Raw genomic sequence first — 19,939 nt, 5'->3', positions numbered from 1 at the left:
TGCAGCTTGACTTGCTCAGCGACTGGCAAAAGCGATGGAACATTGCCGTCAATAACGAGAAGTCCACTGCCTCCACATTTTCTCTCTGCAAAGGCAACTGCCCTCCAGTTAACCTTAACGGCTCTCCAATCCCACAGGTAGACAATCCCAGGTACCTGGGATTCACCCTAGACAGGAGGCTCACCTGGAAGCCCCATCTGATTAAGAAGAGGATACAGGCTATTCAAAGACTTCGATCCTTCAACTGGCTTATGGGTAGGAGATCGAAGCTGAGAACTTCCACTAAACTCCTCATTTACAAGGCAATAATACGCCCTATCTGGACGTACGGCATACAGCTCTGGGGAACTGCGAGCAAGACGAATGTCCGAACTATGCAAGCTTTCGAAAATAGAGTCCTTCGAATCGCCACTGGGGCCCACGTCTATCATGACAATCGCACTATCCACGAGGTTCTCAATTTCCCTTGGGTCAAGGACGAGATACAAAGAAGCAGCGCACGTTACATGCAGAGGCTTCATAATCACCCGAACCGGTTGGCCAGCTCCCTGCTGGACAGCAGCGAGCAACCCAGAAGACTTAAAAGGACACACCCGCTGGACCTCCCCTTACTACTCTAATTTTTTTTTCTACCATATTAATATTTAAAAATATCTATACGTGAAGTTTACGTGATAAAATTTAATGGTTGTCCCTAATGGACAGTTTTAAATAAACATTACCCTGCTATTACAAAAAAAAAAAAAAAAAAAAAATTTTAGTATTAATAAACTATTTTATGTTTGCGTAAAATCCTAATTTTCTGATTTCCTAAGGAAGGGAGGGCATCGTTAGCTCCTAGAACATCAAGGGGTGTTATATTGTCCGATCTCACGAATTTGTCTTCTTCTTTTCTATCCTTTCTTGTTCTAATTTGCACAGTTGTTGGTCATAGCTCCTCCGGTAGCTTATTTCGTCATTTTATTTCGCACGTTTATTTAAATTAAATAATAATAAGTCCTGATGAGGCACCCGTGATTGGCCAAACACCCTAACACCACGCCACCGACGAGCCAGAGCCGGAACCATCGAACGTGCGGGCCATAGCGGGAGTTCAACATCCAGCCTGATAATTCGTTACCCATTACAAAGTTGTCATTTTGGGAGTAGTTGACGAAAATGTTCACAAAAAGATGTTTTCAAAAATAGTGATAACTATTAGTTTCACAACAAAACTATCGATAATTAGTAGGCTTTTCCTCAGGAATCTTTAAAGCCCTAAAACCAAGTAGGCCTACGATTTTTTTTAAACTCACCTTAGCAGGGAAACTAAATTATTTTATTCAGTCGTTGCCTGGAATTCATCCAACTTGGCTCGTCTCTTCTTTTCTGTTTTTAATTTTATTTTATTTTTTTTGAATATTTATTTTATTTTATTTATTTTACCATCCGATAGACTTTATTGGACGGTGGTTCCTCTTCTTTTTAATTTTTGTTATTGGACGGTGACTCCTCTTGCGTGGAGGAATAGTCTTCTTCTTTCTAATGGCGGCTCGCCAAGAGAAATTGGGAAGTCTTCCCGTTAAGAAGACTATCTTCTTCTTTTTAAGTTTTCTATTTTCTTTTAATTCTGCTGTTTCTTATTTGTTTGTTATTTTGTATTGTAAAAAGTTGGAGTCTGCAATCAGTTTTTCCTGCTCCATTGCCTCGTTTTGATTTTGATTTATATTTGATTCTTTTTTTATTTTTATTTTTTTAAAACATTGGTTTCTGATACTGAATCGTGACTGGATCTGATATAATATAATAATATTAAATAATTATTTTTTTTTAAATTTTAAAAAAATATATTTTTTTTTTTTCGAAGCTCTTTTGGACAAAACAAAGTAAATTTTTTTCTTTAAACTCAAGAGGAAAAAGCACCATTATCATCCCGAGAAATTCGAAATCTTTCCAGTATATGACAAGCACTGTATTCTACTAAAGAGTATTATATATAGAATCACCGATCGGATCGACAAAGCAAACTACACTCGAACTTTCGTTTTGGAATCGGAATCGGAATTGATTCCATTGGATCGAATTGGTTTGGATTTAATATAGACACGTGGAAGAGACCTAAAACAAGACCCATACAATAGTCCATAAAATTTAAATTTTTAAAAGCATCCGGCTTGTTTTTTTTCTTCTAAAAATTGAAAGATATTTATAAAGATTTTTATAATGTTATTGTTAAAGTTTTTAATAAAATTTTTTGTCTAACTTATATAAGTTAGACTAGTTAGACTAATAGACTAACATAATTTATATACATTTTTATATAATTTGGTATTTATAAATTTTTTACAAACAAAAATCAATTAAAAGTCAATAATCAATTTTCATTAAAGAAAGTTATCGAATTTACTGATTATTATCGATAAACAACAATAATCCCCCAATAAATAAAATAGGATTGTTGTGGCCGATAAAATAATCGGACAAGGAGATGCAACCTAATCGGACATGGAAAGCCCCAGTGATGCCACCTAAGGATAAGCAGGGAAATTTGGGATTTGGAGGGTTGTTTCCCGGGACGGTTCGAGTATGGAATAACGGGCTTATCCGAATGACCGTTCCGGGACACAGGAGAACTGGGCAAGAAGATTAGAGAGAAGGAGAAGGTCGAGTGGTGCGGGCGTTATATACATAAATTAAATAAAGGACACTTGTTGTCGTCCACAAAAACCCACTACTGGAATTTTTTTCTTGTACGAATTGTTGATTGAACGATTTGTGAGAGATACGCAGAGAGAACTCTAAAAAGTACCTTACGATTTTCCTGTTAGGTTTATATTGACTAGGCGAGCGAACGAAATAAGTAAGTGGGACAGATCAGTTTTTGTTCGTTTCAGTAAAGCTCATTACATCAAATTTTTATTTTCAATTATTTTAATTGCAGTACAATTACAATTTTTTTAGTTTTAATTAATATTTTTTTGTCAGATATGTCAACTTTTACACATTTTAGCGATGTAGAGCGGGCAAGAATATTGGCGCTCCGAGATATGGGGATATCAATTCCCAAAATTATTGCAGAATGGGGGAGGAGTAAGCGGACGGTGGAAAACGTTTTAAAACCCCGAAAACCATGGGAAAAAACCCCGTTCTGGGCGCCTACTCCTTGTTGACGAGCGGAACAAACGACGTATTAAATTTCTAGCAGTCAATGAAAACGTCAGTGCATCCCAAATATGATCTAATTTGTCACTGCATATATCCGACGAGTTAAATCCAACTATTTTAGAAAGAATCGGTTAATGTTTCATATGAAAAAACACTGCTTAAACCTGAACTACTACCCAGGTACAAAGTAGCCCGATTGCAGTTTGCCAATAAATTCAATTTTGGGATATAGACTGGAAAAATGTAATAATGCACCTATCCACTGTGCAAAGCTTACAAAGAGCTTCCTTTCGTCATCGTAAATCCCAATTTTAAAAATGGCCAGCTCGCAGCCCAAATTTAAATCCAATTGAAAATCTTTGGGGCATATTATCTTAAAAGGTTTATGCTAAAGGAAAACAATTTACTAGTCTCAAAGAATTAAAAGAAGCAATTAAACGAGAATAGGGAAAAATTGACATTAAAATCATGAAAAACTTAATTAATCAATGCCAGGACGAGTTCTCAAAGTATTAGACAACAAAAGATGCACTATTTAAAATAATTATGTATATACTTTTTCATACTAATTTTTTCCTAAAATTACCGTTAAACTTAATTTATTGACTTTGTCCTACTTACCTATTTCGTTTGAAAGTTTTTTGTTTTATTTTCTATAATGTGTTGTGACGTTTAATGATTTATGATTTGATAAGTGTTCTTTATTTAATAAAGAATATTTACAATTTTTTCTTTTGTTTTTAAATATTCAAGCGTTTTTTTGTAAAACATAAAAATTGGGTCCCTAAATCCTATTTACTTATTTCGGGCACATTATATACAAAAAAAACTTAACAACCGAACGAACAAATATAAAAATGTGGAAGTGAGGGAAAAACAAGAAACCAACCAGACCCGTGTATCCGGATAAGAAAGCCAGGCCTCACGGAAAAAAATTTGGCCTGGCGATTTTCCCCTATTCGTTTATTCTGGGGTTAATAAACCCCAGGCCAGGCAAGCCGGCATTTTCTTATTGGAGCCAACGGTTCTTCCAATTTTTTGCATTTCTGAACGAGGACATCCCTTCACAAATACCACGTATCCATATAAAAAAACAAGAAAAATCCGCCATCGGATCCCGGATGTTTAGATAAATATTTGTTTACCCTTGCAGAGGGTATCATAATTTTGTCCAAAAGTGTGCAACGGAGTGAAGGAGACATCTCCGACCCTATAAAGTATATATATTCTTGATTAGGATTACCTCCTGAGTTAATATGAGCATGTCCGTCTGTCCGTTTGTCTGTTTCTACGCAAACTAGTCTCTCAGTTTTAAAGCTATCGTCTTGCAACTTTGCACACACCCTTCTTTCCTTTGCACGCAGTATATAAGTCGGAACGGCCGGGATCGGCCGACTATATCCTATAGCTGCCATATAACTGATTGATCGGAAATGGTATAACTTTGACGTTTTTAAAGCTGCCATATAACTGAACGATCGGAAATGACCCAACTTTCGTGTTTTTGATGATAGAAAGCTGGAACTTGGTACACATTTGGTCAGTTAATCCGATCTACCAAATTTCATAACGATCGGTCGATTATATCTTATAGATGACATATAACTGAATGATCGGAAATGGTTTTTGGTAGAAATACCAACTTTGGTATTTTTGAAGATAGAACTGTACTTAATTGGTTTTATGATGATATTCTCATAAAGACCGGCAACCTTTATCCGATGTTTGCGATATATATCCGGTTTTAACTGTAACGGTATATCAACTTCGGCTCCGCCCGAAGTTAGCTTTCCTTTCTTGTTTAGATTTTATATTATAATAAATTAGGTTATATTATCATATTCTCATAAGGATCGGCCAACAATATCCGATGTTTGCGATGTATATCCGGTTTTAACTGCAAGGGTATATCAACTTCGGCTCCGCCCGAAGTTAGCTTTCTTTTCTTGTTATACCCTTGCAGAGGGTATTATAATTTTGTCCAAAAGTGTGCAACGCAGTGAAGGAGACATCTCCGACCCAATAAAGTATATATATTCTTGATCAGGATCACCTCCTGAGTTGATATGAGCATGTCCGTCTGTCCGTCTGTCTGTCTGTCTGTCCGTTTCTACGCGAACTAGTCTCTCAGTTTTGAAGCTATCGTCTTGAAACTTTGCACACACCCTTCTTTCCTTTGCACGCAGTATATAAGTCGGAACGGGATCGGCCGACTATATCCTATAGCTGCCATATAACTGATTGATCGGAAATGGTATAACTTTGGTGTTTTTAGAGTTAGAGACTTCAAATTTGACATGAGAGCTATTTTTGGCAACAAATTACGACATGCCAAATTTCATAAGGATCGGCCGACTATATCTTATAGCTGCCATATAACTGAACGATCGGAAATGACCCAACTTTCGTGTTTTTGAAGATAGAAAGCTGGAACTTGGTACAGATTATATATTTGGTCAGTTGATCCGATTTACCAAATTTCATTAGGATCGGCCGACTATATCCTATAGCTGCCATATAACTGAACGATCGGAAATGGTTTTTGGTAGAAAAACCAACTTTGGTATTTTTGAAGATAGAAGCTTGGGACTTTTTTTAGATTTTTTATTGTAATTAATTGGTTTTATTATGATAAATCATAATCATAAGGATCGGCCAACTATATCCGATGTTTGCGATATATATCCGGTTTTAACTGCAAGGGTATATAAACTTCGGCTCCGTCCGAAGTTAGCTTTCCTTTCTTGTTATACCCTTGCAGAGGGTATTATAATTTTGTCCAAAAGTGTGCAACGCAGTGAAGGAGACATCTCCGACCCTATAAAGTATATATATTCTTGATCAGGATCACCTCCTGAGTTGATATGAGCATGTCCGTCTGTCCGTCGGTCCGTCTGTCCGTCTGTCTGTCTGTTTCTACGCGAACTAGTCTCCCAGTTTTAAAGCTATCGTCTTGAAACCTTGCACACACCCTTCTTTCCTTTGCACGCAGTATATAAGTCGGAACGGCCGGGATCGGCCGACTATATCCTATAGCTGCCATATAACTGATTGATCGGAAATGGTATAACTTTGGTGTTTTTAGAGTTAGAGAGTTCAAATTTGACATGAGAGTTACTTTTGGCAAAATAATATGCCAAATTTCATAAGGATCGGCCGACTATATCCCATAGCTGCCATATAACTGAACGATCGGAAATAACCCAACTTTCGTGTTTTTGAAGATAGAAATCTTAAACTTCGTACAAATACTACTTTTGGTCAGATAATCAGACCTACCAAATTTCATAAGGATCGGCCGACTATATCCTATAGCTGCCATACAACTGACCGATCGGAATTGACCCAACTTTTGTGTTTTTGAATATAGAAAGCTGGAACTTGGTACAGATTATATTTTTGGTCAGTTAATCCGACCTACCAAATTTTATAACGACCGGCTTATCTTATAGCTGCCATATAATTGAACGATCGGAAATGGTTTTTGGTAGAAATACCAACTCTGGTATTTTGGAAATAGAAATTTGGGGTTTTTTTTAGATTCTATATAATAATAACTTGAGTTATATTATCATATTCTCATAAGGATCGGCCAACTATATACGATGTTTGCGATATATATCCGGTTTTACCTGCAAGGGTATATTAACTTCGGCTCCGCCCGAAGTTAGCTTTCCTTTCTTGTTTTTATTTAATTTAATTTTCCCAGAGGCTTGGCTAAAAGCCGAAATAGTGAGGGTAACAGAAAAGATGATATTTGTATAACTTTTTCTGTCCAAAGCTAAACTCTGAAAATGGCTGCATATTTCTTCCCAATAGCCATCGGAGTTAATGCTAGTTAGTTCGTGAATACAGATTACAAAACTGCGGTTAGTTGTCTGTCCGGCCAATATTAACACCCATGGAAATCTTTCCTATTCCTAGTAAGTGTATCATTAGTCAAGATTTTACAGGAATTTAATGCACAAGTTTACGAGCAGTGTACTAACCTAAATTTACTAGTGAAAACATCAACTTCTAAATTCTATTTTTTTTAGATAAAAATAAAAATCTTGTAGATACAAACTTGGAATCAAAGGCTACATTTTTATACCCTTGCAGAGGGTATTATAATTTTGTCCAAAAGTGTGCAACGCAGTGAAGGAGACATCTCCGACCCAATAAAGTATATATATTCTTTATCAGGATCACTTCCAGAGTTGATATAAGCATGTCCGTCTGTCCGTCTGTCTGTTTCTACGCAAACTAGTCTCTCAGTTTTAAAGCTATCGACTTGAAACTTAGCACCCACCCTTCTTTCTTTTGCACGCAGTATATAAGTCGGAGCGACCGGGATCGGCCGACTATATCCTCTAGCTGCCATAAAACTAGACGATCGGAAATGGTTTTTGGTAAAAATAATAACTTTTGTATTTTTGAAGACAGAAGCTTGATACTTTGTTTGAGCTTTATTTTTTATAAATTGGTTATATTATGATATTCTCATAGCGGTCAACTATATCCGATTTTTGCGATATATATCCGGTTTTAACTGAAAGGGTATATCAACTTCGGCTTCGCCCGAAGTTATCTGACCTGCAACCAGTCGGTCGTGGGAGCAAGAAGTCGCCCTTTAACCCGGCTACTGAGCTAAAAAAGGAGCTAAATATTTCGGCATCAATTAGAACTTTTCGAAATTGCTTAAAAAAAAACGATTTGAGTGCCCACAGCCCCAGAAAAGTTCCCCTCTTGAGTGCGAAGCATGTGGCAAAGCAGAATCGTTTGCCAAAGGACATCTGAATTGGCCGGCTAAAAAATGGAGAAATATTCTTTGGTCCGATGAAATCGTTCAATTTGAAGGAAAAGGATCTCCCTCATATGTATGTAAGGCGCCCCAAAATTCGGAATACCGACCCAGCTTTTCGTGCAAGACCATTAAAAACGGTGGAACCAGTATTATGGGTTGGGCTTGCTTCTCGTATTACGGAGTTGGTCCAATTCATTGGATAAAAGGTATGTATAATTGATTGACATGCACATATACTGCGAAATCTTGGAAAACGTCATGCTGCCTTATGCTGAGGATGAAATGCCATTGTTATGGGTCTTTCAACAGGATAATGACCCAAAGCATATCAGCAAAAAAGCTCGAAAGTGGTTTGAAAACAGATCTCTCCATGCAATGGATTGGCCAGCTCAGTCCCCAGACCTAAATCCTATAGAAAATCTTTGGTCTGATGTGAAAAATTTTTTTTCCAATACAAAACCAAAAAGTAATAAGGAGCTTTGGGCTTTCGTCAAGGAGTCTTGGAGCAATATCCCACTGAACTATGGTCCAAGTGCGGCATAAAATCGAAAAAATTATGAAATTATTTTTTGAATATGAACAAAATTTTAATGAATAGACATTCCAAATAAATATAAATATTCATTTTTTTGAGCTTTATTGCAACCCTGTTAATTTAGCGCAGTCATTTAACCGGCTGATTCAATCAGCAATCCTGAAACTTGAAAATTGGCGGCAACTTTAAGGCAACTTTTAATTGTGTTAAAATTGGCTTAAATTGAGTGAAAATACCATATTAAATATGGAAAACAAAGATCAAGGTATGAAAAATCATTAATAAAACTATTTCGTGTTATCATTATATTTGTGCCTGTGTTTTAAATGTTTTTTAAGTGTCTATTTAGCAGGAATGTGTAGTAGGAACAAAAGTAGTTGTGTTTTGTGGAGTGTTACTTTTTCAGCGCATATCGGCCCAAGCAACTAACCAGGTGAAGTTACTTATAAATATATAATGACAGTATGGCCAACTCTTGATGTAGGCGGCGGCCATAGGCGTGGTTAAATTTAGTTCAAGCATGTATGCAAATTCGCAAAAAAATTCGAAATTCAAAAAAAATATTTTAGGCGTATGTGCAAAATGTGAGGCCAGTATCTCTAAAACTGGAGTTTCTGCTGCCAAAGGCTTTACAACAAAATATTAATGAATTTTTTAGATAAAGATTTCAAGCTAAAATAATCATTTTAAGACTCCGTTTGTTTTCATTATTTTTTTTTTAAGTTTTTTAGGTTTTCTTAAAAATAGTGCTAATTTTGTTGCAGCCTAAAATTTTTTAATTTATCATTCTTACTTTAACCTTTTTTTTAAAGTTTTTTAAAATCGATTTCGCTATATATTGTTTTATTATAACCTAATGTCTATAAAAACTCCATTAACAAGCCAAATAAACGAATAGTTTTCGAAACATATTTCAAACAAGAAAGGAAAGCTAACTTCGGGCGGAGCCGAAGTTTATATACCCTTGCAGTTAAAACCGGATAATCGCAAACATCGGATATAGTAGGCCGATCCTTATGGGAATAGGAATATATAATCCAATTTATTACAATACAAAATCTAAAAAAAGTCCCAAACTTCTATCTTCAAAAATACGAAAGTTGATATTTCTACCAAATACCATTTCCGATCGTTCAGTTATATGGCAGCTATGGGATATAGTCAGCCGATCCTAATGAAATTTGGTTGGTTGGATCAACTGACCAAAAATAGAATCTGTATTAAATTCCAGCCTTCTATCTACAAAAACACGAAAGTTGGGTCATTTCCGATCGTTCAGTTCTATGGCAGCTATAAGATATAGTCGGCCGATCTTTATGAAATTTGGCATGACGTAATGTTTTGCCAAAAATAGCTCTCATGTCAAATTTGAACTCTCTAACTCTAAAAACACCAAAATTATACCATTTCCGATCAATCAGTTATATGGCAGCTATAGGATATAGTCGGCCGATCCGGGCCGTTCCGACTTATATACTGCGTGCAAAGGAAAGAAGGGTGTGTGCAAAGTTTCAAGACGATAGCTTTAAAACTGAGAGACTAGTTCGCGTAGAAACAGACAGACGGACAGACAGACGGACAGACGGACAGACGGACATGCTCATATCAACTCAGGAGGTGATCCTGATCAAGAATATATACACTTTATAGGGTCGGAGATGTCTCCTTCACTGCGTTGCACACTTTTGACCAAAATTATAATACCCTCTGCAAGGGTATAAAAAGAAAATTGTTCATCTCAGTGCTATTTTTTTTGCCGCAGCCTTAAATTATTACAAACTTAATAATAATTTCATGCGGGGTTTTGTATTTAAAAACTCACTTACCTTTCCTTACTTAGTTTTTGAACTTCGGCCGACTATATCCTACAGCTGCCATATAACTGATGGATCGGATATGGTATAACTTTAGTGTTTTTGAAGTTAGAAAGTTCGAATTTTGCATGAGTGCTATTTTTTGCAAAAATACGACATACCAAATATCGTAAGGATCGGTTAACTGTATCCTATAGCTGCCATATAACTGAACGATCGAAAATGACCCAACTTTCGTGTTTTTAAAGATGGGAAGTTGGAAATTGTACAGATACTATTTTTGGTTAGTTGATCCGACCAACCAAATTTCATAAAGATCGGCCGACTATATCCTATAGCTACCATATAGCAGAAATGATCGGAAATGGTATTTGGTAAAAATACCAACTGTGGTACTTATTTTGGCTTGGGACTTATTTTTAGCTTTATTTTAATAAATTGTTTATATTATGATATTTTCATAAGGATCGATCAACTATATTCGATATTTGCGATATATGTATGTCCGGTTTCAACTGCAAGGGTATATCAACTTCGGCTCCGCCCGAAGTTAGCTTTCTTTTCTTGTTTTTAACTTTATTTTATCACATGTAATTTACATCACATGATAAGAATCAATGTAATGTTATGTTTTCGTATAACCAAAAATATTTTTTTTTTGTTAGTCGCATTTAAACGACACAACAGCCTTAGCAATGCTGTCTAAAAAAGTCTTATGCGTGCCAGCATTTTCCTGCGCTTCAGAGCAAGCGTTCAGCAAAGCTGGACAGATTATATCTGACAGAAGATGCGCCTTAAAATAAAACATTGTTGATCAATTAATGTTTTTAAATAATAATTTCAATCTCTAAATAAAAATCTCTAATCTCATATAAAAAACTTAATTGTAATTTTTATTTTTTATTTGAAAACATCGATGTTTCATCGATTAAAAACATCGAAATCATCGATGGTCCCAAACATCGATTGTTTTCCAGCTCTATCAACTCCTCTTTGCACTCTCTCCTTGTTAGATGTTAGTCTTCCGCTCACTTAGTGAGCCTCACTATCATGATTTCTTTTTATACATCATCGTTTAGTTTACCGCTCTCAACGTGAGCATTTACCGTATGTTGGCAGTGATAGGGCACAACAAAAGCAGAAGATCAAGTAGAACACAAGAGAGAGAAAGAAAGAAAAAGAAAACGACACATGCATGTACCAAGTACCGCAATATCACAAAATTACGCCTGGCAAATATGTACATACACATACAGTGGCTCAAAGCTTATTTCGGGCAACAAAATAAAATTTTAAATCAACATTGCTGCCAAATTAGAAAAGATATAAAAAAAATTTAGACGCAGTAATATAAAAAAACTCTTTATTAAATAAAACTAAAAAAAATTTACTAATCTACAAAAACAAAGCAACTTTTCATACAAAACTAAAAAAACATGGCCTTTCTGGCTTCGAAGCTTATTTCGTGCAAATATTTTAAACACAAAAAAACTATAAAAAGACTCCGTTTTAAATCCGTTTTTTTTGGAACGAAGTTTCTTATGGCGCGGTATGAGTTTGGTGGAGGAGGGCTAGCCGAGAAAAACCGTAACGTAACGTTAAACAGTTATCTGTCTGCTTCTTCTTCGTAGAGTAAGAGAATATAACCATTTTTGCACTCTCTCGTTTTTCACAGTCGAGCGTTTCTCCACTGCTCATGAAAAGAAGGTTTTCGACTTCTTCGGAGATATAGGACTACAAATTTTTATGAAATTGTATGGATATGAAGAATTTGATTTAAAAACAAGAAAGGAAAGCTAACTTCGGGCGGAGCCGAAGTTTATATACCCTTGCAGTTAAAACCGGATATATATCGCAAACATCGGATATAGTTGGCCGATCCTTATGGGAATAGGAATATATAATCCAATTTATTACAATACAAAATCTAAAAAAAGTCCCAAACTTCTATCTTCAAAAATACGAAAGTTGATATTTCTACCAAATACCATTTCCGATCGTTCAGTTATATGGCAGCTATAGGATATAGTCGGCCGATCCGGGCCGTTCCGACTTATATACTGCGTGCAAAGGAAAGAAGGGTGTGTGCAAAGTTTCAAGACGATAGCTTTAAAACTGAGAGACTAGTTCGCGTAGAAACAGACAGACGGACAGACAGACGGACAGACGGACAGACGGACAGACGGACATGCTCATATCAACTCAGGAGGTGATCCTGATCAAGAATATATATACTTTATAGGGTCGGAGATGTCTCCTTCACTGCGTTGCACACTTTTGACCAAAATTATAATACCCTCTGCAAGGGTATAATTAATAACGACCCAACAATGTCTACAACAAGATTCAATACGACTATTGATGCAGTTTTTTCGAGATACTTGGACAAAGTTGGATCTCAAATGGTTGTATCTTACTTTAGTTATCATAAGCCAATTATCACTATATTTGAATGAACTGATTACATTTATATACCTAGAATAAATAAGTAATAAATAACAATCATTTTTGTATTAAGTTTTTGTAAATCATTTTTCGCCTTCATTCACTCCTGTCTCTCCTTCATTGCCAAACATGCCAAAGGAACTTCGTTCCTAGACACATACTTTGTGCCTAGACACACACTGATTTTTTTTCTAAATACTAGTACTAGTAAACTAAAATATGCATATTTCATAAATCTTGGATCTGGTCACTCAAAATTAAACTTTTACCGCTACTTTTTAATCATGGCGCCGCGAACAACGATTGAGCAAAGGGAGTTAGTCCTGAAACATTTTAAGGATGGCAAAACCCAGCGCGCCATAGCCGAAATTGTGTGCCTAAGCCCCAGCACGGTACAATATATCATTCAACGATTTGTACGGGAAAATCGTGTGGCAGACAAGGGCCGAGTTGCACCCAACAAAATTTTCGACGACTACGAGTTAGAAAAGGGAAGGAAAACCCAAAGCAATCGGCTCCGAAAATCGCTGCAGAGGTGGAGGAAATGGCCAACAAATTTTGCCCAGACACCATCCATAACGTACTCCACAAGCACCACTTAAATGGTCGAGTAGCTAGAAAAAACCGTGGAGGAGTGGAGGAAAATTCCGGTTGAAACCACAAAAAAAATAGTGGAATCAATGGGAAACCGTTAAAAAGCCGTTAATAAACAAGCCCAACCAATTATTAGATTTAAGAATTTTATATTTTATAATAGTTTTAAGTGTTTGCACGAAATAAGCTTCGACGCTAGAAGTGCCTTGTTTTTTTAGTTTATTATGAAAAGTTGTATTGTTTTTGTGGATTAATAAGTTTTTTTGTTCCTATTAGTTAAGGGGTTATATACAGTTGTGATATATGAAAAAATCGATTTTTTTTTTTTGCATATTCTTAAAGTATATTCTATTGGGAATACTTTCACAAAAATGCATAATGATCGGAGCATTAGAACCGAAGCTGTAGCTATTTATAGCGCACTATCTGCATATAAAACTTGAACAAACTTGAAACTTTAAACGCGATTATCTCAGAATCTTTTTTTTGGGAAGTTACCTTTGCGGTGGACACGATTACTAAAAAAATACTAATCCGATCAACACCAAATTTTGACCACTTATTTATTATGATATTAGCTAGTCCGTGAACGAGGGATTTTCCATTTTTTTGAAAACTCCTTTTTTAAAGAACAAAAAACGAAAATCTTATACCCTGAAAAAGTACATTTTTTGTTAAAAACGTCGCCATTTTTTTTTGAATCAAAATTTTTAAAAATCCCTCGTTCACGGACTAGACAATACAATATACTAACTAAACTTTTTTGAATTTTTGATTTCGGATGAACCGTTTTCGAGAAATCCTGTCCACCGCAAGACACCATCGAAAAAAGACGATTCGGGAATTCGGCTATAACATTTTTGTTATGTAATATTTTTTTATGAAAAAATTTAATTAGGTACCCAGAAACATGTACTAAACAACGTCGGTAAAACATTTTTCATAAATATTTTTTATGGTGTCAAAAAAAAATCGATAAAATTCCATATTCTTGCGCGGTACAACTGTATATAACCCCTTAATAAAGAGTTTATTTAAATTACTGCGTTTAAATTTTTTTGATATCTTTCAAAAAATTCTTTTCCAAGAATCACTCCCTTATATTATATATAATAATGAATATATATGTAGTTTTGTTTCTTTTATTTAACACTTTTACACTTTATTTGCGGACCGGCGATGCGGGTGCATCGGCCGTACGTGTTAAACTTCAAGAACATAATTAAGAGAGTAAATGAATCAATCGTTGACTTCGGCTCTGACGTCGCTGCTACCTCCATCGCCCTCGCTCTTCGCTACCGGTTCCTACAATCACCACCCTTGAGATCAACTCTGGTGACCCCCTTTCCCCACGACCGCTAAGACATTAGCTGAGTTCAGATAATCAAAGTTTAGTTAACTTTCATGATTCAAGGTTTTGACAAGGTTTTATGTTCAAGATAAACTTAAATTCTAACATATTGATTAGAGAGGCAAAAATTGTTCAAAATTAAATTGTAAAATTAAGTATATACGGTAAAAAGTATTGGTAAATAAAATTGGTTCATATGTAATTAGTACTAAAGATATTAAAACCAAATGTACACTGACGAGCAAAACTGTAACACGAGTTCAATGTTTCAACTTCAAAGGTCTGTAACTTTTTTTCTAATGCACGCATTTTGAAGATCTTAGTCTTGTTTTGTAGGTTATATAATTTACTACTATTTAGTAAAACTTGGACCCATTTGATACCAGTTAAAGAAAATGACACGCCAAACTGTAAAAATAGTCAAACGTTACAGTTTTGCACTCACAATGGAAAAGCTTTGGTTTTTAGTTCTAATGCTTAGTTAACCGTTAAAGTTTATTTGTTTACATTTTATTCGCTGAGCTTTGATATTTTAAAGCCACATGGTAAATTAATTTGTAATGGATAGTTAAAAAAAAAAAAAAAAATTCTTGATTTACTGGAAGCTGGTGAATCTGTTCGTAAAGTGGCTATTAAATTCGGTGTTAGCCATATGACGGAGCAGCGACTCAAAAAAGACAGCTCAGGAATCATTCCAATCAATCCAGGAGGTCCCCCCAAAATTTTGAATGAACGTGAGACACGCCATGTCGCTAACTTGGTAACAAGCAATCCAGAAATCACACCAATAAAAGCGGCTTCAATGCTTAATTTGAATGCCAGTGCCTGGACAGTTCGCCGAAGTCTCAACAAATTGGGTCTTAAAGCATAGTACTGAGTTGACGAAAATCCGCTGTCCAACGAGTGACAGCTGTCAAACTCCATATAAAAAAAACGGTGTAAAAAAGGAAAGAAGAAGAAATTTTTGCCTTATAGATTTTAGGATCAAAAAAAATAAACAGCTGCTCCCGGGGTGTTAAAAAAAATATTTGAATTTATTTTTATAGGTGTGACATGGAGGGTCAATTGACCAACAAAAAAATAGTCGGCCCGAAAAATTTTCGACGCACCAGGACAAATTAAAATTAATTTCTGCGGTCAAGACGAAGCCCATAATATGGGATTTGACCCACAAGGGGCATTTTAATGCCATTAAATGGCATTGAAATGATTTGTAATTGATTTGGATTTTGATTTTGACCCAGTTTTCTATTTCTTAATCAGCTCCTTAGCGGCGAAATACATAAACAAAACACCAACATCCAATCGTTTTGAATTCATTTTTGCTTATTTGTTTTTTGTTTACAAACAACAGCTGTTCAGTATTACCTTATTTCTTCATTGTTTTGGTCACACTACCTCGGCAGCCGAATAAAGTGCAAAATCGCTATCAGAATTTCAACAGCGGATTTTCGTCAACTCAATACTATGCTTAAAGCTAAAGAAATGAAAAAAAACCATTTCTTACAAAAAGATACATAATGCTGCGCAAAAACTTTGCTGCAACATACACCAATTGGACAATAGCGGATTGGGATACTGTAAGTCATTCTACCAGTGTCTTAAAAAGCAAAAAATTCCAAAATATTTTTGTTTCCAAGGTTATATGGTCGGATGAAACAAAAATCAATCGTTTCGAGTCAGATGGTCGCTCTTGGTATTGGACTAGAGATCCTACGATCCAGTCACCAAGGAATGTGCGACAAACCGTCAAGCACGGTGGCGGTTCCATCATGGTTTGGGGATGCATTAACTCAAATGGAGTTGGTCCCTTGGTGCTAATCGATGGAATAATGCGTAAGGAGCAATATCTAGCCATTTTGCAAGAAAATCTTCCGAAGGTTATTGGAAATATGGGTCTTTCTGCCGAAAAATGCGTTTTTCAGCAAGACAACGACCCGAAGCACACGTCCATATTGGTCAAAAATTGGATTTCGAAACAGAAATTTCAATTTATGAAATGGCCACCACAATCTCCCGATATGAATCCAATAGAAAACTTGTGGAGCCATGTCAAATCGCAGCTGGCGAAATACGCAGTTCCTCCACATGGAATGAAGGAGTTGTGGGAGAGGACACAGGACGTATGGAATGCTATTCCACCGGAAATGGTGGAATATACCCAAAGTATGCCAAATCGCATAGAAGATCTGGAAAAGTCCAAGGGGATGTGGACTCATTATTAAATAATTATTAATAAAAATATTTGTTAAAAAATAACCAGAGTGCAAAACTGTAACATTTGACTATTTTTACAGTTTTGCGTGTCATTTTCTTTAACTGGTATCAAATGGGTCCAAGTTTTACTAAATAGTAGTAAATTATATAACCTACAAAACAAGTCTAAGATCTTCAAAATGCGTGCATTAGAAAAAAAGTTACAGACCTTTGAAGTTGAAATATTGAACTCGTGTTACAGTTTTGCTCGTCAGTGTATATAAAGGATATACATCCAACAATGTATTTTTAAGCATAGTACTGAGTTGACGAAAATCCGCTGTCCAACGAGTGACAGCTGTCAAACTCCACATAAAAAAAACGGTGTAAAAAAGGAAAGAAGAAGAAATTTTTGCCTTCTGGATTTTGCGGGTACTGAGTTGACGAAAATTTTTGTTATCGATTTTAATGGTGTTGCCGGATCAAAAAAAATAAACAGCTGCTCTCGGGGTGTTAAAATAAATATTTCAATTTATTTTTATAGGTGTGACATGGAGGGTCAATTGACCAAACAAAAAAATAGTCGGCCCGAAACATTTTCGACGCGCCAGGACAAATTAAAATGAATATCTGCGGTCAAGACGAAGCCCATAATATGAGATTTGACCCACAAGGGGCATTTTTTTTTTTTTTTTTGTATTAAGTTACTTCCATCCAGGAAATTGGGGAAGATTTATTTGGCCGTCCCGAAGGGGCATTTTAATGCCATAAAATGGCATTGAAATGATTTGTGATTGATTTGGATTTTGATTTTGACCCAGTTTTCTATTTCTTAATCAGCTCCTTAGCGGCGAAATACATAAACAAAACACCAACATCCAATCGTTTTGAATTCATTTTTGCTTATTTGTTTTTTGTTTACAAACAACAGCTGTTCAGTATAACCTTATTTCTTAATTTTTTTGGTCACACTACCTCGGCAGCCGAATAAAGTGCAAAATCGCTATCAGAATTTCAACAGCGGATTTTCGTCAACTCAATACTATGCTTTACGGTCTGCAACGGTCTCTTTTACGGTCTCTCAGCATCCTTAAGCTGATATTTTAAAATTTAAAGCGTCAAGGCGGCGGCGAATTATTTTTCTTTTTACTTCATTATAAAGTGCATGTTTATTAAATTAAAGCAGTGGTCGGCACCCTAATACATTGATATGATTTTAATGCATTAGTATTAGTAACGAATAGCAGAAAGTACCCTTCAGTACCAAAAATTCCTTCCCCGACTTTTCCTGGCTACATGTTCGAAAAACAAAAACAAATTGCATGGGCTTCGTTTACTCAAGTCCGAAACGAAAGGGGAAACGAAACTTCTACCTGCTTTCGGTTTTCGACAATGATTCTCACAGCTTCTACGTCATATCAAATAGAGGTCTGCATGGATACATTCTTATTGCCTCAGCCATAGAATACATCCGAATGGAATAGAATGAATGAGTGGAAGAGACACAACGAATTGAGTGAGAGGGAGTGTGAGAGTGAGAGAGCATTCTCACTCATAAGCATTCTCTTGCTTTGAAACCGAGTGAGTGGGGGTGGGAAGCAAATAGAGTGCTTTCGGAATGCCGAATGCAACCGAATGTCTCGAATGGTTTTTAACACATTCTATGCATTCTTTTATATTCTTCAGTTGAGCAAAACGTGTAATCTCTATTTCATAATTATGAGTGAGGAACAAGTTGTTGACCCAAAGGTAAATACCCGTGTTAGGTGTGTTTATTCGCGAATGTAGGAATATTCCACATATTATATGTTTTATGTTTATGTTAAGTGTTTTTATTAATTTCTTTTTGCATTTTCTTGTGTTTCTCTTGTCTTTTTTATATTAGTTTTTCAGACTTTTTTGGCGGCAACATTTTGTTGGGAAAATACTAAAATTATAACATTAACTATATGGGCACAACGCTGCCAGTCTGATTACAAAATAAATAAATTATAACAAAATATAATAAAAAAAAACATTAAGTTAATATTTTATTTAAAATACGATTTCTGCAATGCACCCGATGTTGCTACCAACCTACATCATTGAGAAATATACGTATCTTTTCAAATTGCGTTGGTAGCTTAAAGGCTTAGATGTGGACTCCCAAAACCTAAGCACGAAGGTTCAGTTCCCAGTGGCGTCAATTCTTATAGAATTTTCAGCAAAATATTTTATCGACTTATTTTTTTTGCATTATTGCAAAAACTTTGTACTGCTTATTAAAATAAGTCATGAAAAAATAATAATTTTAATATAATAAATTTTTATAATAATATTAATTAAAGAAAAAAAAAGATTATTTGAAGATTTAATAATATAAAACTTAAATTGATTTTTGTCCCTGGCGATAGCTGCACCAATTAGGAACTGATGCGTTGTGATTTAGTTAGCGTGCTACCGTCATATATACCTTCTTCGTTACATGTATGTATGTGTGCGTACGTATTTATGTAATTTTTGAATTATTTTTTTTATTTATGATACTAAAGTTATAAGATATTACATAGGTTTTGATTGCTTCATCTGAAATAAAAGAAAAAATACTAAATGGAGACTACCAACTGGTAGAAAAAAGAGGGCGTAGTAATGTGTGGGAGTTTTTCGCCAAAATCAAAGACGAAAATGGAGAGGAAATTGACGGGTTTGTGGCATGCAAAATGTGCTACACCGTAATGAAATTTTCCGGCAGCACATCAAATATAGTGAAGCACAAATGCTACACAATCAATTCACACAAAGCCCAAAACGCAGCACTCGTGGAAGTGAATCCTGAAGTGAAACAGGAGGGTGTTGAAATTTTGACGGAATGGGCAATAAAAAACTGCCGATCCTTCAAAATCGTGGAGGATAGCGGTTTAAAAAAATTTGTGTCGTACATTTTAAAGGTTGGAGCAACGTTTGGGCCGAACGTTGATGTAGAAAAGCTACTTCCACATCCAACGACCATTTCGAGAAAAATTTCATCCATGTATGAGACACATTTCGGCCCAATTAAACAAGAAATAGTCACAAATAAATGTAATGGTTATGCC

This window comes from Drosophila bipectinata, chromosome XR, assembly GCF_030179905.1.
Source record: "Drosophila bipectinata strain 14024-0381.07 chromosome XR, DbipHiC1v2, whole genome shotgun sequence".
Taxonomy (NCBI): Eukaryota; Metazoa; Arthropoda; class Insecta; order Diptera; family Drosophilidae; genus Drosophila; species Drosophila bipectinata.
Note: the sequence above shows the minus strand (reverse complement) of the source record.